Source organism: Mustela erminea, chromosome 12 (genome assembly GCF_009829155.1).
Source record: "Mustela erminea isolate mMusErm1 chromosome 12, mMusErm1.Pri, whole genome shotgun sequence".
Taxonomy (NCBI): domain Eukaryota; kingdom Metazoa; phylum Chordata; class Mammalia; order Carnivora; family Mustelidae; genus Mustela; species Mustela erminea.
The window spans coordinates 24,514,996-24,537,647 of record NC_045625.1 but is presented as its reverse complement, the minus strand read 5'-3'; the positions used below and the strand labels follow the sequence as shown (position 1 = coordinate 24,537,647).

Here is a 22,652-nt window from a genome sequence, read left to right as displayed (position 1 = left end):
GTGTGATTACTAGATAGCAGGATAGTTCTATTTTTAATTTCTTGTGGAAACTCCATACTGTTTCTACAGGGGCTGCACCAGTTTGCATTCCCATGAATAGTGCAAGAGGGTTCCTTCTTCTCCATATCCTCACCAACTCTTGTTGTTTCTTGTGTTTTTTATTTTAGCCATTCTGACAGATGTGAGGTATCTTATTGTGGTTTTGATTTGCATTTCCCTGATGATGAGTGATGTTGAGCATCTTTTCTTGTGTCTGTTGGCCATCTGGGTGTCTTCTTTGGAGAAATGTCTGTTCATGTCTTCTGCCCAATTTTTAATTGGATTGCTTTTTGGTTGAGTTGTAAAAATTCTTTATATATTTTGGATATTAATCCTTTATTGGATATGTCATTTGCAAACATCTTCTCCCATTCAGTAGGGTGCCTTTTACTTTGTTGGTTATTTCCTTTGCTGTGTGGAAACTTTATTTTGATGTAGCCCCAATAGTTCATTTTTGCTTTTATTTCCCTTGCCTCGGGAGACAAATCTAGAAGAATATTGCCACAGCTGATGTCAGAGAGATTACTGCCTGTGTTCTCTTTGAGTATTTTTATTGTTTTGGGTCTCACATTTAGGTCTTTAATCCATTTTGAGTTTTTTTTTTGTGTGTTTGTATAGTATAAGAAAGTGGGTCCTCTTTTGCATGTAGCTGTCCAGTGTTCACAAAACCATTTGTTGAAAAGACTGTCTTTTTCTCATCCCTTTGTCGAAAATTAATTGACCATATAGCTGTGGGTTTATTTCTGGGTTTTCTGTTCTATTCCAGTGATTGTGTTTCTATTTTTATGCCAGTACCATACTATTTTAATTACTATTGTTTTGTAATATAGCTTGAAATCTGGAATTGTGATACCTCCTGTTTTGTTTCTCTAGAAATCTATTGTATAAACATATTATAGATGTACACAAAAGCTAAGCCAGAAACGCTGTTCATCTGTTGGATATAAACTGTTCCAAAGTAGAAAGCTATTTATATAGTATATTCATAGAATGGGTTATTATAACCACAAAATATCTGTTCTTCTTCCTCGTTTCCTTCTAAACCTTCTTTAGCATCCTTTGTAGTTGAAAGAGCATGAACTTTGGTGGCAAAAGATCTGGATTTAAAGTCTTTATTCCAGGGGTGCCTAGATGGTATAGTCGGCTGGGCATCTGACTCTTGATTTCCGCTCACGTCATGGTCTTGAGGTCATGGAATCGAGCCCCCTGTATTGATCCCCACATCAAGCCCCGAGTTGGGCTCTGCACTCAGTGGGGAGTCTGCCTCTCTTCCTCTTCGTCTCCCCCTTCCTCCCCACCCTCTGCTCTCTCTCCCTGTCTAAACTAAATAAATCAATCTTAAAAAAAATAAAGTTCTCATTTCATCTCTTTCTAGAGGTGTGACTTTTCAGGTCATTTAGACTCCTGAGCCTGCTTCCTCACCTGTACAATGAAGTCAGGAAAAAATACCTAAATGAGAGGTGTGTGGTGAGAATTCCTGAAGTGCTGTGCATTCTGGCAAGTTGCAAGCTCTTGCACCATCCAGAACTCATGACTATGGCAGTTTCTTCTGAATACAGCTGCAACCACAGCCAGAGTCCTCCCCTGGCTCTAAGTAGGATTATTCACGGAAGAGGTGCCTGTTCTTCTGCCCGTGGCAGGACAAAATTCCCCAGCCATCTGGTCCTCCCTACCCCTGACCCAGAGTCAGCACCCAAGTAGCCAGAAGAATGGACCACAGTGAGAATATCCCATGACCGAGCCATTCACATGAGTGAGGAAAGTAACCTTAGATACCGGCTCCCAGAGCTCCCTAACTGGGCTGGCAGGGCTATGGTTGTTGCCATAGCTATGTGCTTCCTATAACATCTGCTACTCCCTTGAAATAATTTACTGTTTTTTAAAGATTTATTTATTTTAGAGAGAGAGAGGTTGGGGGGAGGGACAGAGAGAGAAGGAGACAGAATCGTAAGCAGACTCCCCACTGACCTGAGGCTCGATCTCACAACCCAGAGATCACCACCTGAGCCCAAACCAAGAGTCTGATGCCTAACCGGCTGCACCACCCAGGTGCCTCTAAGTAATTCACTTTTTAAAATATATATATATATATTTTAAGATTTTATTTATTTGACAGACAAGATCACAAGCAGGCCGAGAGGCAGGCAGAGAGAGAGGAGGAAGCAGGCTCCCTGCTGAGCAGAGAGCCCTATGCGGGACTCGATCCCAGGACCCTGGGATCATGACCTGAGCAGAAGACAGAGGCTTTAACCCACTGAGCCACCCAGGCGCCCCAGTAATTCACTTTTTTTTTTTTTTTTTTTTACTTTTTTTGTGTGTGTTTTATTTTATTATTATTTTTTTCATTTATTTATTTTCAGCATAACAGTATCATTATTTTTTCACCACACCCAGTGCTCCATGCAATCCGTGCCCTCTATAATACCCACCACCTGGTACCCCAACCTCCCACCGCCCCGCCACGTCAAACCCCTCAGATTGTTTTTCAGAGTCCACAGTCTTCACTTTTTAAAAATAAAATGAATATATTTGTAAAGGAAATGTTATATCACTGCAGTAAATAAAAATAAAGTTACTTGCTAAAGTAGAAGTTAACCAAGACACAGGCCCAAGGATGACAAAATAAGGAGATTAAATTATAGCTATTCCCGCCTGTCGAAGTATAGTCCTGAGATGGGCGCTCAGTTGAGGAGTAAAGGAGCAAGTGCAGAGGCTCTTGTCATACAAGCACCAACATGAGGCTTTCTCTTTGATGAGTAATCTTAAGGCGAAAAGGAGAATTGAAAAGCCATTACCTTTTTTATTCAGCTGTTTTCTTTTTTTTTTTTTTTTTTTAAAGATTTTATTTATTTATTTGACAGAAATCACAAGTAGGCAGAGAGGCAGGCAGAGAGAGAGAGAGAGAGAGGAGGAAGCAGGCTCCCTGCTGAGCAGAGAGCCCGATATGGGACTCGATCCCAGGACCCTGAGATCATGACCTGAGCCGAAGGCAGCGGCTTAACCCACTGAGCCATCCAGGCGCCCCTATTCAGCTGTTTTCTTCCAGGCCTGTAACTCCTGAAGTCATTCCCCACAGGGATCATTGTTGTGCCTGCCCTTGGAAAACTATCCCTACAGCCATGGTCTCCCAGGGTCTCCCCACCCATTTCATGGGTGTGAAAACTGGGCCCCAAACAAGAGAAGAAACTTGTTAAGCTCACAGAGAATCAGTGTTCCTGCCGTCGTTTTGGAAGATAAACAATTGAGCAAAGGCACACTCTGAATCACCAAGACTTTTGTCTTGAAGAAATCACAGCTGCTCTTTTGCGTTTGCGTTTCCGCATTTAGAAAAAGGAGAGAAACACCATGTATCCCTTAAAGAATATATATTTTGATTTAAAGGCTTTTTTTGGAGTGGTCTCTGCTTAAGTGTGTAGTTCCGCATGCAGCTGAGAGCTGCGCCGACAAAGCTGCCTCATGGTGGGGGGTGGGGCTCACAGTCAGATTCTCATTCATTAATGACATTTGTGCCACACTCAACATAGCACTTGGTGTCTGCATGTTTCTTCACAGATGGTGCGTTCACAGGGTGTTCTTGACACACTTTTACTCACTTGGTTATCACCCTAACCATGGGAGGGAGGCGTTCCTATTCTTCGTGTGTAAAGCTGAGGGTGTTTAGAGTCTGGAACAGGGAGGTCCTTCTCCCCACGTGGCCTACACACCAGGAAGCCGGGGAGAAGGATATTTGACTGTGGCTGCTGCAGTGACCAGCCCATTTCCAGGGTCTCTTGGGAAGTGCTGTTGGGGAGGGAACAGAGCCTCAAGGACGGTGACTTGGCCAGCATGCCTGGGAAGGGCACTGGGCTCTGGCACCTGCCTCTGAGAAGGCAGCAGTGCTGGCCTGGGCCAGGGAGAAGCTTTGATTCCTGGAAATACGCATCAGCACATTCATTACTGTCTTATCAGCAAAGTGCAAAGGAGGCCAGAGAGCAAGGGACGGATCCTGTTACTCGTGACGAAATGCCCTTATGGTCAAGTATGAAAAATGTTTGAGGAATGAATTCCCAGTCATGGTGTGAAAACAGATGTTGGATTCTTTTTTGTTGTTGTTGTTTGGTTTCCTCCAGTGATAGAGTTCAGGAAGACAGGGCAGGAATCAAACATGGGAAGCCCAGCTGCTCATGTGTGGAAAGGACCCCGAAATGATGTCAGAAGGGATGCTTCCCTGTCAAGGCTGTGGGCACTGGGAGAGCCTCCATCCACTCCCCTGTTCTAATAGGGAGAAACTGAGGTCCACTTGAGAGGGCAAGGAGCCTCCCAAGGTCATGTCGCTTGGCTAGGGTTCTTCGAACCTTTTTGCTCACGCCTAAAACAAGATTGGCAACAATCACAAAATTAGGGCTGATAACCTTGAATAGGAACATAAAAAAATGAACTTGAGAAAAATTAGGCTTTTATGACACGAGTAAAAGCGTTACCTAATGATTTTACTTTTTTTAAGTGATTAAGCACAAAAATGGAAATGTTCTTTCCCTCAAAAATGATTGCTTCAGTTCCTTTATAAACATAAACACAGAGGCTTCTAACTACTATCTGCAGAGGTTGAAGGATGGACCAGGGAAAAGAGGTCAAGATTTGGCGTCTAGTACAACTAGGATCGAAAATCCTAGATCTGCCCATCCAACCACTGTGTAATCTCAGGCAAGTCTCTGAGCCTCAGTTTTTTCTTCACAAAAATGGGGATACTGATGCTTTTTTGAAAGAGTTGTTGTGAAGAAAATAGAATTACTATGAACAGCTAACATTTTGAGTACTTCCTCTGTGCCAAGGACGGGGCTGTGTGCTTCCAAGGATGGTATGTCACTCAGTGACCTATGTCAGAAGTCTCCTTCTATAGATAAGAAATGAGGACTCTCAGAGGTCGAGTGCCCACTCACTTAGGACTCCGAGTCAGTCAGGAGCAGAGGTGGGATTTGAACCCATGTTACCTGACTGCGCAGCTCAAGTGAACCCACATAGTATGATACAGTAGGATAGTAGCTGCCTGGATAAGAGGAACAGCATAAATGGCAGCCCGTGTTGGTATTATTGAAACAGTCCTATTTCATTATGTAACTTGGGTTACATAACATCACAAAAACCCATTTCCTTCTGATACAATTGTTAAAAAGAAGTTAGGAAAATAGCACCAAGAAATATCTGAAGACAAAACCCAGAGTCTCGTTGGTATGTAGGATAAGGAACTGATACAGTAGCCTTGACCTAGGGGTGCCATCTTGAGAGGTTTGAAAAAAAGAAATAAGGGCTCCCAAATGCATTTCTGGATCGTAAAATTAATAGCAGATATCCTACATTGAGCCCCTGCTGTGGATCTTCCTGGGCGGGGTGGGGGTGGGATGGACAACATGATCATATTCCTCTGCTTTGAGTGGGAGTTTTCCAACCCACCGGAGGGAAACTGGTTACTGCATGTTGGTCACAAGGCCAGGTTGGCTACTTTATATAAATCTCTTGATTAAAACAAATGGATCTTGACAAATAATCTTTTTTTAAAAAAATGCATCTTTTTAAATGATTATTTATTTATTTATTTGACAGAGAGAGGGAGAGATCACAAGTAGGCACAGAGGCAGGCAGAGAAAGAGGGGGAAACAGACTCCCTGATGAGCAGAGACCTCCGGTGCAGGGCTGTATCCCAGGACCCTGAGATCATGACCTGAGCCGAAGGCAGAGACTTAACCTACTGAGCCACCCAGGTACCCCTAAAAATTGCATCTTGTTCCATTATGTGGGGCTCATGGGAGAAAATGAGTGACAGTGTCCCTCCTTGATGAGAAGACTGGGTGCCACTCATCTGAGAGTTGCAGCCGTTTCAGAGTTGTTTAATGACCAGATGTTCGGATTGACAAGGAAATTTGGAAAGCTGGATGACCCATTGACCTATAATTGTCTTAACCACTAGAAAAGAACTAGAAGCACATCTGCTCCACTGCCTCATTTTAAAGCAGTAGATGGGGCCAAGAGAGTGAGCAGGATATGTCCAGAATCTCTAGGAAAATGGAGGCAAGTGTTCAGTCCTGGGTTGCTCTGTCCTCAATGGTTTTTAGATATTGAGGTGGATTTTCAGAAGGGTTTTTTGAGCTCTTTGGACATGAAGCCCTTGTCGTTCTACTGAACGACCTGGGAAGTCTTCCTGGTGGAAGTGACTTAAAGTATGCCTTAAAGAGAAATGTATGTATCAAAAGTGTACAGGTCAATGAATTTTTATGAGCCCATGCAACCAGCACCCACTTCATGAAACAGGATTTTTTTTTTTAAGATTTTATTTATTCATCTGGCAGAGAGAGAGATCACAAGTAGGCAGAGCAGTAGACGGGGTCGGGTGAGGGGGGAAGCAGGCCCCCTCCTGAGCAGAGAGCCCAATGTGGGGCTCAATCCCAGAACCCTGGGATCATGACCTGAGCCGAACGCAGAGGCTTAACCCACTGAGCCACTTAGGTGCCCCATGAAACAGGATGTTACTACCAACACAGACAGACCCCATATCTTTGCTTCGTTGTAGTAACTACTACTCCCCTAAGTGGTAATTACTATCCTGAATTCTAACACCTAGATTGCTTTTGCTTACTTTTGAACTTTTTAATCAATGGAATCTCATGGAACATACTCTTTTGCATTAAGTTTCTTTCATTCAACATTGTATTTGTGATATGGTTACATATTTTTACATATAATTGTAGCTCACACATTCTCATTGCCTTATAGCATTCTGCTTTGTGGATATATTGTAATTCACTGACCGGTCTCTGTTGATGCACATGTGCTTACTGTGTGCTTACAGTGTTGTTGGGAGTGTTCTAGGGTGTGTCTTTTGGCGCATGTATGTTCACATTTCTGCTGGGTCTATTCAGGAGTGGAATTGCTTGGAGATGATGGGGCTGAGAGAACTCCCCAAAAAGGTTGAGGGAAGCTCCTCTAGCAGGGGAAGGTTCTGTGCGCAAGCATGTGCAAAAAGACCAAGAGACATGGGGGAGTGCTGAGAGACCCAGGGGACCGAGCATATGATGCCCATGAAGGCTGAGTAGTGGGATGCGCCCTCTCCCGGGACAGCCCACCTCTCCCTCCTCACCTCTCTGGCTAACTTCTTTGTCATTTGTATCTCAGCTTTGAGATCACTCTCTCCTGGAAGGCTTCCTGACTGCCTCTGCCTGACTAGTTCTCTCCTCTGAGCTCCTGTAGCCTTCCAGGATGTGCATTAACACAGTACTGCCCCCACGCACTGCCACTGGCTGTTGATTTTGCCTTTCTCCTCACTAGACTGTCAGTTCCTTGAAGGCCAGCTGGGTTTGGCTCAGTGTTTCTATTTGTATCTCAGATCTACTCTGCATGTTCTCTGTCCGGGGAAGCTGACCTCTGTGGACTGCATCAGGAGGCCTCCTGGCCCTTTGCTTCTGGCTTTGGGCAGTGGAGGAGTCCCCCTGGAGGTTGGCGGTAGAGAGGAGAGTGAGGGCAGGTGATCTTCCCCCTTGCCCTGCAGGTTGTCATGGGCTGGCTGCATTCTCAGCAGAAGGTCATAGCATCTCTGAGCTGAGCAACATTCTCACTTCAAACCTAAATGTACTAGCCGTCCCGAAGCTTCTAGTCTCAAGGTAATGCACTATCCTTGTGGTTCTCCTAATATTCAAGCAATCCTGGTTTGTCCTGGTTTATGTATGCCATCTGCTGGGACCCTGTCTGATACATGCATTTCATTCATTTCTCAACCATCTAGCACACAGACTGGTTTATGCTAGCAAATCAGTGAAGGTCTGTGGACTATATAAATAGATGAAAAGCAGGGAAAGAATGAAGATGTAGGTATTGGCCAGAAGCCAATACCACAGGACCTTGAATGTCCTTTTCAGAAGTTTAGACTTTCATCCTCAAGGCCAAGTGTTGGAAATTCAAGTGTCTAGAGGGGCCAGTCAGGCTTGGGTGGATCTGTGCAAACCCAGAGGTAAATGCTGTCTACAGGATGCCTCTACTGTTCAGCATCAGCCCGTTAATGCTCTGAAGGAATTTGGACCCAACATGGCCAGATCTTTAGATTTTTCAAGAGAGATCAGAATCCTGATTTCTGATTTTTTTTTTCTGTGAAATGTCTGATGTTTTATGTGAAATGCCAAGGTGTCAACATTTAAAATTTGAAAAGCACTTTGCACTAACAACTAAGACATAGCTGCTCCTTGTAAGTTCTCTGTAAGCAGAAGGGAATCATTGGACAGTGTGAGGGCAGGAAGCGAGGTGCGCAGAAACTGCACAGCACTGTGAAAATGGTATCTCCCATCAGTGAGCTGCAGAGATAGTGGGCCCTTTGGTCTTGGTCCCTACAGCAGTGAAAATGTACTGAGAGTCTCTTAGACTAAGAACACTAATCTTTCTCCATGATGGTTTTTTTTTTTTTTTTTCAAATCAGTTTTTAGTTCTAAAAATAGTGGTTGGTGGATTTATCCACTTAAGTCAGGTTCCCAGCCACTTTCTCTATTTCTGCTTCAAGCTGGGAGCTTGGAGTTCTTTTGGGTTTTATCAAATTATACACTGTGCAAAGGCATCCATTTCACCAACAGATGGACTTAATGTGCATGAAAATACATGCCTTTTAAAGAAACTAAATTAGTAGTTCCACTTCTTTCCCCTTTTATTAAAGACAGAGTCCTAGGAGAGCTCTCTGCTATAAAGTCAGACTTTACAGACATCAGCAAAATGAGATTTATTTGGATGGAAATCGGATGGAACATCAGACAAGTCCTTCGCAACACTGAACCTGCAGGTTTCACGTAGAAATTCAGAGGAATCTGGCCCCCATAAAAGCAAAAGGGAGAGAAAAATTTTGGAAAACTTGTTAGTTTGTAAGGGTCAGAGGTTCTCTTGAAAGAGTGGGTCAAGAGCTCCCTTTGATCCTGGGCAAGATGGCGTGAAGGTGTGGAAGCTGAATGTCACAGGGCGTGTAATCCACTGAGCACTGGGACAGAGTTTAAAGACGTAGATTCTCATCCTGGCTTTGTCCCTAGCCCATCCTGCTACCTCAGACAAGTTTCTTCTGCTCTCACACTGATTTCTCATTTAGAATGTTGGAGGAGTAATCCTACTCTCTGTACTCCATGAGGTTATTCTTAGAGGAAGCAAAAAGGAAATAGGGTGAATATTTGAATATTTATTTATTATAATTGCACAATAACGTGAATGCATTCTAACTGTGAAATCTCAATCAATAACTTATCAGAGCAAAAGTGCTAGCTTGCTTCCCTTTCCCTCGTGTATGTGGCCTCGATTTTATTAGTGAAGTTATATGTATGTGGACAAAGAACGTAGTCATTCTGGTGCTTTTTGGGGGTGGGGGTCATAAACGGTTTGCTTGTTTTGCTGAACCAGCCACGTTCTTTTGGATGCTTCCAGAGATTCCGTAGCTTGGGTGCACCATGGTCTTTTCAACCATTCTCTAGTGATGGGGGATATGGTGCAACCAATATTTCATTGCAACCAGTAAATGCAGTGTTCACCTCTTTGTACTCCTGTGAAAGTATTTCCCTGGGGTCACAATCAAGAATGAAAACCACTTGATCAAAGAGAATACACATTTAACATTTTTATAGATACTGCCAAATTGCCTTCAAAAAGTCCCGGGTGTACATTCCTGCAAGCAGAATTTAAGAGTACACTTTTCCATCTCCTTCACTGACACTAGGTATTATTCATCTTTTAATTTTTGCCAGTCTGTTGAGTGAAAAATGAAATCTTGCTGTCATTTTAATTAGTACTCCTAGATAACTAGGAAGGTGGAGTGACTTTCCATATATTTACTGGCTAAGTTTAAAGATGAGATTCTCGCTGTATATCAGAACAGCTAACATAAAAAGGGTCGTTGTAGTAGAAAGAATGGCCCCTACTATTCCAGGGAGAGGAGGGCTCTGGGAACGCAGTGGGGGCTGATGGGGAAGGACCAGGGAGCCGATGCTTATCTTTGTGTCTGTCCTGCTGAAACAATCCAGTTGGGTGACAGGGGTAGCATTTGAGGTTCTCTGGGTGTCAGGGTAGGAGAGGATCGAGGCGAGGTGCAGAAAAATAAGGAACAATCCTTCCACATGACTTACCACTGTATCCCCTCTTCCCTTGGCCTAGTTCAGGTCCTCATGAACCCCCTCTTCGGCCCTTGCCTCCTAAACCATCTCCAGCTTTATGCTCCAACCAAAGTATCATGTGTAACTACTACGGGATTTATTTTCCCTTGAGCAGCTCAGATGATGAAACTGACAGCTCAAGAACTTTCCAGGCCTCCATGATCTGGCTCAGACATAGCTTTCCAAACTTTAAAATTTTGGTCCTTAAAGCAGTTTATGCTACAAATTAATCCATTCATCTATTCTTTCTCCCATTTGTTGATGACCACCAATGAGGTGCCAACATTGTGTTGGTCACTTGGGATACAAAGTCAAACAAAACGTTGTCCCTGTTCCTGTCGTGGACTGCATTGCGACCCTTTGGGCTTTTCCTGTTGATGCACCATTGGCACAGTGGAAAGTCCCTTTCAGAGACAAAGCATACATGTATAACATCCTATCAGCTCTGGGTTCTGTCTCAGTTCTAGATACTCTTGACACTCTCTTGATGCTAGCTTGCTGACTTTCTCACTTGTCCTCTATCCTGAAATTTCCTCCAGGACTAGGAGGTTATCTTATTCAACTTGGCCATTCCAGTATCAGGCCTGTCAGTCAGGGCTCTGTGATGATTTGCCGAATCCTACTAATATGGAGGCTGATGGTCTCATTGATTGGCTGTGTGGTTTTCTTCCTCTGAATTTAAACAGATAGGATCTTAGAGCAAAAGGTGACCCTCTCTTGAATCTCAGGATATCTGAAATTTTAACCCCATGATAACTTCCTTCTTTGTAGCTTGTGCTTTCACATATCATGGGTACCAGAGATGTTTAGATAGTTTTGAGCTTCAAAAATAAAAACTAACAGAGAAAGGAGTTAGGCTGACTACCTAATTAATACTAGACAGTGGATCTAAGAGATGAAAGAGTGGTCTCTTTTTTAAATAGAAAAAAAAATCTGATTCCCACTACATCAAGAGTAATCGTATTTCGGGGTTTTTCTCATATATAATAGACTGCTTTTACATCAACTATCTGCCTGTTTTTATTAAAAATGATAGATTAAAAACCAATCATTAATAAAAATTTCTTAAAAACAAACAAACAAAAATAACTTCAAGATGATGCCGACAGTAGCAGTAGCTCTAAGATCCTATCTGCAGAGCTGCACACAGACTCACCTCAGGGAAGCTTATGAGTCTTTCAATGCCCAGCACGTACCCCAGACCAACTGAGTCAGAATGATGGGGAGTGAGACCTGGGCATCCCTATTTTGCAAAGTGTCTCGGTCCCTTTTAACAAGCTGCCACATTTGAAAGCAACTGCCATCCAGGTTACGTTTATTCTTCTCCAAACTGTGGGTTATCAGCCTGAGGGGATTTTTGCACACTGGCTATAATATATATAAAATGACTTTGCTATAATAACGTATTTAAAAGAAAAGCTTGGCAATTTTACAAAGAAGGATCAGCTCCTAAGAGCAAGAGTAACTTTACTGCAGGTCAAAGTTCTAAAGTATCTCGGAAGTGAGGGCCTAACCTAAAGGAGAGCGATATTTGGCAGAATGAGGCTGTAAAAATTTACCAGCAAGCATGTAAATAAAGAACCTAAGCACACTATGAAGCACATGGCAGTAAATAAATATTAGCCTTATTGCCTTTTCCCAACCACTAGCCCCCACGCCAACACTGCTATTAATCCCGCACTATTTGGAGAAGTTGGCCTCCTGATTAGATTGGTGAAAACGCCACCAGCCGGCTGTTGAGCCAGAAGGTAGCTGGAGAAAGGAGGGGAGGAGGAACACCTAGTAAAATCCTTCTCTGACTCTCTTGAAGTGACTGGATTCATTTAGAAGAAGGAGGCAAGCTCCCAGGTGGAAACACAAGAATTATATTCTGTATTTGTGTCACACTGGAAATTTGTATTCTGTACTTTGTGCATGCATATACTTTTCATTTTCCTGGTGTAAATGCTGCACAAAAAAATTCACTTCCTGATCTGTGTACATTCTACCAACATTCTCTACCCTTGGCTTACTGTTGGGTAAGGTGGACAAAGGGAACAGGAACTGAGTAGTTGACTAAAATACATGGTAGCAGCTGGTTGGTTGCAGGAAGCAAGCTGAGGTTCTAATAAGCACCTTAGTACAGTCAGTGCCCTGGTCCTCCCAGCTCACTTAGTAGAAGGAATACATTAAAAAAAAAATTTTATTTATTTATTTGACAGAGAGAGATCACAAGTAGGCAGAGAGGCAGGCAGAGGAGGGGGGGAAGCAGGCTCCCTGCTGAGCAGAGAGCCCAATGTGGGGCTCGATCCCAGGACACTGGGATCATGACCTGAGCTGAAGGCAGAGGCTTTAACCCACTGAGTCACCCAGGTGCCCCAGAAGGAACACATTTACCTTACATTTGCTTTGAGCATCACTGAACTCCAGACAGTGGGGATCCACAAGAATGCTATCCTTGTGAGGCATGGCCAACATTCTATGTGAACAGGAGACAAGGAGTGGTGGACACACACATTATCCAGTTCTCTCTGCTCACCTGCCTGTTCCTGTGTTCCATCACACATACCTACAAATATATGTTAATAACTTCAAGATGATGCCGACAGAACATTCAACCAAACAGGGAGCTCTTCTGAGTGTGGGGTTCCAGGCATCTGCACAGGTTGCTCCCAGGGAAGGTGGTTCTGGGCCCAGTGGAGGGAAATGCACTGTGATGAAGCAAGTGTGGCACCGCCTCTCAGAGACTGTGTTTGGCCGCTGATGTGCTGTTCACACCTAGATACAACCTAAATCTGTAGCAACAACAAAAAAGAATGATTAATTAATGGATAGTTCCTTGATGGAGTATTATGAACCCAGTAAAATCCACAGAGACTACTTCAGTGCATGTGAAAAATGTGTCTGCTTCAATGTTAAGTGGGAAAGCAAAATGATGTCATATTACATGGTACCTGCTGGGATTCCATATGCATCTCCAAGTAAATGTTACCCAAGTGCTTTGGCCTTCGGGTTGGTAAATTATGGGCACTTTATTCCACTTTCCATTTATTCCAAACTTTATTTGATGAACATTCATTCCTTACGTTTTGTAGCAGCCTGATTTTTCTAGAAGCCCACGTGACTTCAAGACCTCTGGTAATGATGCGAAAATTACTGGGGAATTTTGCATGTTTTATATGGCTCATAGTGGATGGCATTCTCTGCCTTTTCCTCAAAAGAGCATGGTTCCTGTTAAATAACTTGGCAAGGGAGACTGCAAAAGAGCTTAACAGAGTTCTTTGAGAAGGGAAGGTGGTTGTTGTTGTTGCTGTCTTGGTCTGGATTTTCATTGGTCTGTGTTAGAGTAGAGTTAATTGAAAGTGATTAATGATGACGCCTCTGAAGTGAGAGAAATCTGAGTTTTACCCGAAATCCCTGGGATGGAGACTCAGAAAGACCTAGGTCTGAGTCCAGCTCTACTTCTTATGAGCTCTCTGACTCCTGATCCTCTGTTACTGCAGCTGCAGGGTGGGGATGTGCCCCCTCCTTCAGAGGCATATCTGATGCCATTAGGACATTGAACTAGAGGCTGTGTGCATAGGACCTGTCCTGGGGCAATCGCTCTGTGAAGCATTGGTTGTTGGTTGTACCGCAAAGCCTCCTCTCCCATATTCCTCTATGGAATTAGAAGGCCAAGATTTGACTATTGGGATGGCTAATTCATTTCCAAATACATTGTTTCCAGGAAAATGATCTTTTCCAAAGTAGTTTATGGTGTTTCATGTCTTATAAACTGCAGAGCTCATAGCTTCCTGAGAAGTGTTCTTTTTTATGTTTGTAAAGTATTCCAAGAAAAATAAGTTTCTATCATGGTCCAAAAAAAAAAAAAAAGAAAGAAAGAAAGAAAGAAGAAAAGAAAAGAAATGAAAAAGATCTTTGCCTTTGAATTCCAGAGGTGGTCAAATCTGATGACTAGAAAAGGACAAAAGCATATAGGAAACCTTTATTACATATTGTAGTCAGAGTTAAGTCATGATTCTGTTTTCTCTGTATTCATTCATTCATCCATTCATTCATTCACATGCTCAGTGAGTATCTGCTGAGTGCCTGGGACTGGGTGCTTGGGTCCTCTGTTTGCCATCTCCTGCACCTTTATTTTCTGGGAGGGAGGCTTATAAACTAACGGTTATACCACTCTGTATACAAAGACTGTGGGAGCTGTGGTTGAGGCCACAAACTCTGGCTGAAGGAGTTGAGGGTGGCTTCCCTGAGGACAGAACTTCATTCTGTCAGAGCCCTTCAGAGCTCTGGAACATCCATGATGTGGTATAGATCTAGGCTGGCCCTACTCCTGGCTGCATGCGGTTGGCCAGAGAGGACAGGCCATCCAAAGATGATCCTCCTACCACTGTCTGTCAGCACTGGGGCTTCAGGCTTGGTCAAGAGGCAAAATGAAATTGAGTCTTCCAGATTCCAACTCTGTACCTGCCCACTGTAACTGAGAATAGCCTGTGCAAATGTGTTCATGGGTTTGCCAGGCTGTAAAATCAGGCCTTGCTTGTAAGTGGGTATCTCTAAGAGACCCAGTGGGTGAGAGGAGTAGCCTTTTTTGGACCCCCAGAGTCAGAATCCCCTGCACAATGGATCTCTGGTTATTCTTCCACTCAGCCTACTATTACTCAGAATCACTGATGCCGGAGCAAGAACATAGAACTTGAAATCAAGTCGTGGTTCTATGGCACAGACAAGTCATTTCACCTCTTTCAGCTCTAGTTTCCACACCTGTAGCATGGAGCATGAGAATAACACTTCCCTTGCACTGTGGTAGTGAGATTGAATAGAGTAATATGCACGGCCTCACCTTGCGATGATGAAATGCCTTATGGTGCTTAGTCTTCATCATTCCTTTTCAAGTTAGTGAATTCTCTTTTCAAAGAGTTCTTAACTGAATGAAAGTCTTCCATAAATTTGTTGGGGATGTATGGAGTGGTCTTTATACCTTCTAGTCCAAGTTCTAACTTTGGAGGTGCTGACCATGTAATCAGTTTGCATTGAATAAAATATGTTTTGGAAACAATGACAAAGAGTAGCTTAGATTTCTTTGTGAGTCCAGTCTCAGAAGAGACAGGTAAACAAATAATTTCAATGCAATTTGAAAATAATGTTGCTGGTCATAATAAAAATATTAAAATTAATAATAATTATTATAATTAACATTTTTGGGGCATTACAGTGCACTGTGAACTTTGCTAAGTGTTTATTTTCTCACTTAAGCCTCATTATTTTCCCATAAGATGGGCATTATTAATTGCATTTTACGGATGATGAAACCATAGCCCAAAAAGATGAAATGACTTGTCCAAGGCCGTACGGTCAGAAGTAGGAGAGATTCAAATCCAAAGATTCAGTTCTTTAAGGTTCATACATCCAAACTTTCAAATCTAAAGCTGTCTGATTCTAAAGTTCTTTTCTGTTGGTCTACAGAGTCTCCACGAAACTAGTGGTTTGCATTCACAAATTGTCAGACTTCACTCAGCCTGAAGTCCCTCATCTGAGAGATGCATTAAAGCACTAACTTGCAGACTCTTGATAACAACCCACAGGGGCAAATTGATATCACACCATGACCCAGTGCATTCACCCACACACACACCATACCCATATATGTTTGTGTGTGCGCCTGTGTATGCCTATGCCTCTTTATTGAAACAACTCATCTTCACTCTGATGTGTTGTTTTTTTTTCTTTTCTTTCTTTTTTTTCTTTCTTCTCCTCTCCTTGTAAATGTTTGTGGTGCCCTGTTGATTTGATTACTTGCTCATGGGTCTGAGCTATGGTTTGAAAACTGCACCTTAAGGGACACGGAGAACAGCTTCTCTTCTATAATGGGAAGACTCGGTGGGAGAGAGAAAGCAATCTGAGAAAGATCTCATTGGTAAGCAACAAGAAAAGTGGCTGACACTCAGGCCATCCAACTGCTAATGTGGATTTTTTTTTTTTTCCTTCTGTTATTAGGTCACTGTTCTAAATGCTTTATAAACACAGCAATCATTTTGGAATCCGACATCCCTAGATTCAAATCTGAACTCCACCTGGTCTAGCTATGTGACTTGAGATATGACTTCATCTCTCTAAGGGGCAGCCCCCCTCTCTCGGAAAGGAGAGTAACCATACCTACCTTTCAGAGGGATTGAGAAGAGGACTTGATACTAAGGGCTAGTACTGGGCATACATTATGTACTTAATTCAGGTGAGACACCCAGGTAACTGGGGGAGACCTCAGCGGGGGGCAGTGAAGGCTGAGAGGGTGGGCATTAATGTAACTTCATGTGTCCCCAGTATCCAGACCAACCTGAGGATCTTAGATGCAGACATAGTGTTAGTGGAGAACATGTTGGCCTTGGAGCCAAACAGACATGGCTACAAACCCCAACTGTAGGGCCTTCTCATCTCAATGAGCCTCAATTTCCTTATCTGCAAACTGGGATATTAGAGGCTCATTCAGAGACGTATTATGGGGATCCAGTGAGGAATTTTCCCCATAGTTTCTTCTTCCTCCCTGACCTTAGAAATGTTATGTATCTTCAGATTTTATTTTACCTTCTTATGACAAAAAAATTCAAACACATATAAAAGTAAAAAGCTTAGTAAAATGAATCCTCATGTGTCCACCACCAAATTTCCAGCTTTCAGGTGATATCACACAGCCCCAGCCTGCTTGGCAGTGGCACCTTCCAAGGCCTTGGGTGGGTGTCAATCAGCTAAGCCACGTCCACATTCCCGACCGGTGTAGAAGTCTAAAGGAGGGAGCTCTTGATTCTGAACCCAGAGAAAAGTTTGCAGAAGAAATTGGGTTTTATTAAATAAGAATATGAGACAGAGATTTGGGGTGCAAGTGTTCCTTGTAGGGGACACGGCACCAGCAAGGACCAGCAGGGTGGGCATGCTGTCTAAGGAATAGTAAGTATTGGCAATCTTGATGAAGTTTACTGGCAAAAGAGGAAATTGAAGCCAGATCACAAAGGACCTTGATTCACTAAAGTAGACCTTACATAAGTATCCCTCATTTTTCAAAAGTAAACGTTACTCGCTTTTCTGCAAGATCTATCCATATTAGGCCCCATTTTCATGAACCGAAATACATGTGAAGAGGATTTTTGCTTTTGCAAAAAAAAAGGTGAAAAGCCAAAATAGTGTTCAGCATTTGTATTGCAGTGGGCCTTACATAGCGCACACCCCCAGCAGCAGGACTGCTCCCCCCCGCACCCAAGCCACGCTCTCCTCCCCAGGAAGGGCACTCAGTACACTACGCACCTCAGCATTAAGCCACTGGAGCTCTGAGCTGCATCTGTGAGGGTCTGTGCTTTATCTCCAATTATTCCGTGTGCTGTGAGCAAGATGTGTCCTAAGGTATCAGAAAAGCTGAAGAGGGGTTATTGTGAGGGTCTGGGACTGTTAAAAAAATTTCCGTATAAATTGATGGCAGTTGCTTCTTTGCTTTATTACTTCATTTTGGCTTAGGAAAGGTTTCAGAGGAATCTCCTTCTGGAGTGCAGGGAAATCTATATTGGACCCTCCTTTCATCTTAAGGATGCTAGAGGACACTGGAATCAGGTACTCGGAGCAGTAGAAAAGACTACGGAGATTAGGTCATTCTTTGCCCACTTCCACTCTTTTTCAGTCTTCAAGGAAAGGTTAATTTAGGTATTACGTAAGTCCATTTTCACTTACCTAATGGTTAAATAGACAAGGCAGGCAACTGAAGAGGTATCCTCAGGCCCAAGTCAAACAGCATGGAAGCATATACCTACCACATTTGCTAGCATTGCTTTTGTTATATAATAAAATCATGCTTCTTGAACAGCTGGCATTTCCTTTAATCTGACAGACACTATGAATCATACATCCTTGATAAGTGTTTCCCACTTTGCTTTTAGCCTTTGGAAAGCTCAGAACCTGGTTTGTATCCCTGCTATGCAGTGCTGGGAATCAGTCTTGCCCTGGTTTCTTTCAATGTTGCCAGCTAGTTTGCCATTCCCCTCATTTCTTTAACCGTTTCCTTTGTCTTATCATGCAGCTGTTTTTAAGGCACTTCAGGTTATTTGAGGGGAGGAGGAGTGGGTGGAGCTAATGTAAATGTATATAAAGGATCATATTAATTTCCAGGAAATAAAAACGAGGAAAATGAAGAATGAATCTCTACGTCCCCCCTTAATTCAGCAAATATTTAGTACTTGCTTAGAAAATCCAAGAAGGAATAAGAAATTTTAGGAGAAGATGGCGGACTACTTTTGGGACAGGCAAATTCGGGGTCCTTCTGGAAATAAAGGTGTCCTACACTAAATTGGTTATGTAAGTGTGAAGCTGAAGAGCCAGGTGGATTCTGGAGAGAGAGACTTGGAAGTCCACAATTTGTTGAAGCCTTGAGAGGGATGGTTCATCAAGAGTGGCGGTTGAGGGACGCCTGGGTGGCTCAGTTGGTTGAGCAGCTGCCTTCGGCTCAGGTCATGATCCCAGCGTCCTGGGATCGAGTCCCACATCGGGCTCCTTGCTCGGCAGGGAGCCTGCTTCTCCCTCTGTCTTTGCCTGCCATTCTGTCTGCCTGTGCTCGCTCTCTCTCCCTCTCTCTCTCTGAAAAATAAATAAAATATTTAAAAAAAAAAAAAAAGAGTGGCGGTTGAGCCTCAAATAAAAGTAAAAGGAAAAGATATGTGGCCCTGGGACAATGCAGAAATTATCCTATGGTTGATGGCATACATATGCATGTTACCTATTCACCCTTGCAGCTCATGAGTGAATTATGCAACACGATATTGACTCCTAATATGGAATCATACTCGTGGATGTGGAATGTCAGTTCATACTTAGCACTAGAAAATATTTCCATGATACATACTTTTTAAGGATTTATTTTCTTTTCCTATTCAGTTTCTAAATTATTTATTTCCCCATGGTTTGAAAATAAAAGTATAATGTAGTTGGTCAAGGGATATTGTGCTATAAAAATTACATGCTCGTTGTTGATGGGGAAATTTTGATTGCTTTGAGGTTGATTTTTTTCTGTGTTTGGCGCATGCAAAATGAAGCAAATTCGTATTATGAAATACTAAGTTTTCTTTTTTTATTTGAATGAAATGCTTTCAAATTTAAGATCAGAGCTGGCTTACCAGTATTTCCCAAGTAAAACGCCATCAAGTACAAATATTACAAAGGACCTGAGTTTTCTTGTGAAGTAGTCTACACATTTACATGAGAAAAGAATTTTTGAAAAGTTCCTGTTCTCCTCATCCCTCTATGCAGTGCTGGTTAATTAATCAATCATAAATAAAAGATGAAAGTATGTGAACCTCAAATCCTTGTGTTCTGGAAAAAATAGAGTCACAGAATAATTAAAATAAATTTCAACTAATGAGAACCAGAAACAATGACCAATGGAAATAGTGAAAACAGCTGGGTCTAACAGGTCAGAACTTCACAGAGAATGAACAGTGGATTATTCCAGCTTGCTACGGTGGCTGCTTATGGCCTTTGCACTGGTTGAATGACCATTGGTGAGAGCAATGAGGAGCTCTCTCTATTTTTTTTTTTTTAAGAGTATATATACTATTTAAATGTTTTTTCAACTTCAACATCAACTTTTTTTTAGAGTACACTATTTAAATGTTCTTTAAATTTCAGGCTTTTTAATGTGCTTTCTCATCTGGCTTCCGTCTCTCTGCAGATATATTGGAATTCCGGGCCCTTCTGCTGGATTCCACCATCTTGAAACTTGAGTCAGGTATAGACACTCCACCTGCCAACTGCTGTGACAGAGCAGGTAACTGAGGTACAGAGTTTCTACATGACATGGTTCATCTGGAAGTAGGAGTGGATCCATTTCATCTTACATGCTGCTTGGGGCTGTGTCTGTGGTGAGTAAAACCCACTTCCCCATTCTAGGCATCAGGATAGAAACATTTTCCAAGCTTCCTCAGTTACTTTGGGCCCGGGAATGAGTTCCTGATGAAGGAACTTGGGCACAAATGATGTCCGTGAGTGTTTTCATGTCATGTTGTGCACACCCATCACCTGGCAAATCTTGTTAATGTGCAGGTTCAGTAGGTTTGGAGTCGGGGCTGTGATTCTGCATTTCAGTAAACCCTCAGGTGATGCCAGTGCTATAGGTTTCATAGACAATCCTTCAAGTATTAGAAATGGACACTAATTCCAGCCTGGCCATAAAGTGTCCTACAATGACTTCCACGATCTTAGAGCCCTGTGTGCACAGCTGGAAGCAAAACACTTGGGATGCAGAGATTATAAGGGATTAGAAATTATAAGGGAAGGAGATTAGATTCTTGCCTCAGTGGCTGGTGGAGTTCTGCCCTGGGGAGCTGCCTGACCTCAGAGGGACTGGGGATAGAGTGAGAAGCTGTATTAAGTCATGAGTGTCAGAGTTCACTTGTTACTGCAGCAGGGCTTAGTTGCATTCTCTCTATCAACTGTCTTCGCTGAGTCTTTCCTTGACTTAAAATTTTGGATTAACTTAGTAAACTTGCCAAATACCAACTTTGTACTAGTTATACCTCTAAGTGCTGGAAAATACGTTGATGAAGCAGGTGGAGTTCTTTCTCCACGGAGCTAGGAGGGGAGATTAAAAAATGGGGTCAAATAATGAGTCAATGAATACCAAAGGTGTCAATCCCTAAGAAGTGTGTTGTCCGAGCTTAGAAGGCAGGAGTGGAGGTCCTACTTGTGGGCATCAGGACAGGATTTCTACAAGTGATTATATTGACATCAGCCTTGAAAGATGGGTAAGGTTTGAACTTCTAACAATTAAGATAGGGAAGAGCATTTCAGGGACGTTGAAAGGATAGAGTAGCAGGAAGGTGCGCAGGGAAATGTGAAACCTGCCATGGGGACCAAGTGTAGGATGAAGGAGTGGATGAAGGTATGTACGGTGGGAATGAAGGTCAGAGTTAGATCATGCAGCACTTGGAATGGCAGTCTGAAGAGCTTGGATTTTATCCTGAGGAGGCTGGGGAGCTCTAGGAGGGTTAAGCTGGAGAGCTCTCTCCCCGGGCACAGTGAGAGCAGAGCAGGAGCAGAAGGTCCTGAAACCACTCTCTTCCCTCTCCTGCTACACTTGAACTAGTGTACTGATGCTGAGCACAAAGATGAAAAAGACAGGGAAATATGCCAACATAAGAAGGAGGAAAGGATTGCAACTTCCCTGCCCTCATCCCGTCTTCAGAAATGAGGAAACCAGGACCTCCAGCTTCTTACTCCAATGTCCATATTTTCTGCATTCGAGTACCATGTTACTGCGGTGTCATAAGCACCCCCGGCGTTGTCCTTGGTGAGCCTGCATCAAACTCAGTACAGCATAGTTCATACCTTACAATTTAGCCGCCTTTGCACATTTAAATAGTTTTGAGTCACTTCAATTGGGAAATTTACCGAAATTCTATTTCACTATGATGTGCCGACAGCAAGTTTAATTTTTAAAAAGATATTATTTATTTATTTGACAGAGAGCCCAAACAAGGAGAGCAACAGAGGGAGAGGAAGAAGCAGGCTCCTCACTGAGCAGGGCTCAGTCCCAGGACCCTTGATCATGACCTGAGCTGAAGGGAGACCCTTAACCCACTGAGCCACAACCGAGCACCCCTCAAGTTTTAGACTCAGTTTAAACAACTACATTTCACTCCAAAGGGACTTCATCCAGACTTGCTGTTCCTCTTTTGGGGTCTGTGCCAGATCTAGGAGAGGGTTTAGGAAAGGTTTATCGGTCCCTCAAGGGCTGTCTTTGTCCCTTGGCTGGCCAGATTAGAGCAATGAGGAACCAGCTTCCACTCTTCTTCCCCGTCCGCATCTTCCCCAGGTCCTCATCTTCCCCAGATTCCAGGCAGGGACCTGCATGAGAGGAGCCCTATAAACCAATAAAGGAGCTCAGATCATGCACTCTTGCCCAGGGCTGACTGTAGAAAGATGCGCTTTCTTCAGGACCTCGGGATTGCACTGTCCAGAAGTGGCTAAAGAGAAGGCTTCTTGCATGTGTGGTCAGACAGAAATTTGTTTGAACCCTAGCTGCCGCTTCTTGCCGTATGGTCTGGAACAAATGATTTACTATCCCAGAGCTGAGGTTTCTGTGGTGGCAGATGGGGCTGGCAATTAGCTGACAGAGTTGTATGAGGGTTCTGTGAGATCCCAGGGATGAAGTTCTGAGCGCCCTATGCTGCACACCATACCAAGGATCCAATCAGAGTCTCGGTGGCTATCCCAGCCCTGGGGTGTACTCACAGTTCATGTTACTTGCTCTAGTAAACAAATCTGAAAGTTTCAGTGGCTTCAAAATAATAAAGCTTTATTCCTCACTCACCAAACTGTCTATGTGGGTGTTCCTGGTCGGCAGGAAGCCTTCCACGTGGTGAGTCAGCGACATAAGCTCCTTCCACCTGTGACTTCTTTCTCTCTGGGATGAAAAAAGAGAGGGCGGGGGAGGCATGCCTTGGCCCAGGAGGGAGACACACA

At 43.2% G+C, this 22,652-nt stretch overlaps 1 long non-coding RNA gene across 1 annotated transcript in view; it reads left to right on the top strand.

Moving 5' to 3' along the window:
* The first annotated feature begins 5,744 nt into the window (after window positions 1–5,744).
* LOC116570205 overlaps window positions 5,745–22,652 on the top strand; it is a 66,183-nt gene continuing 49,275 nt past the window's right edge. The window contains exons 1-2 of the long non-coding RNA XR_004277322.1: window positions 5,745–5,777; window positions 19,861–20,050. This is a non-coding gene — a long non-coding RNA (uncharacterized LOC116570205). The remainder of the gene's footprint in view (window positions 5,778–19,860; window positions 20,051–22,652) is intronic.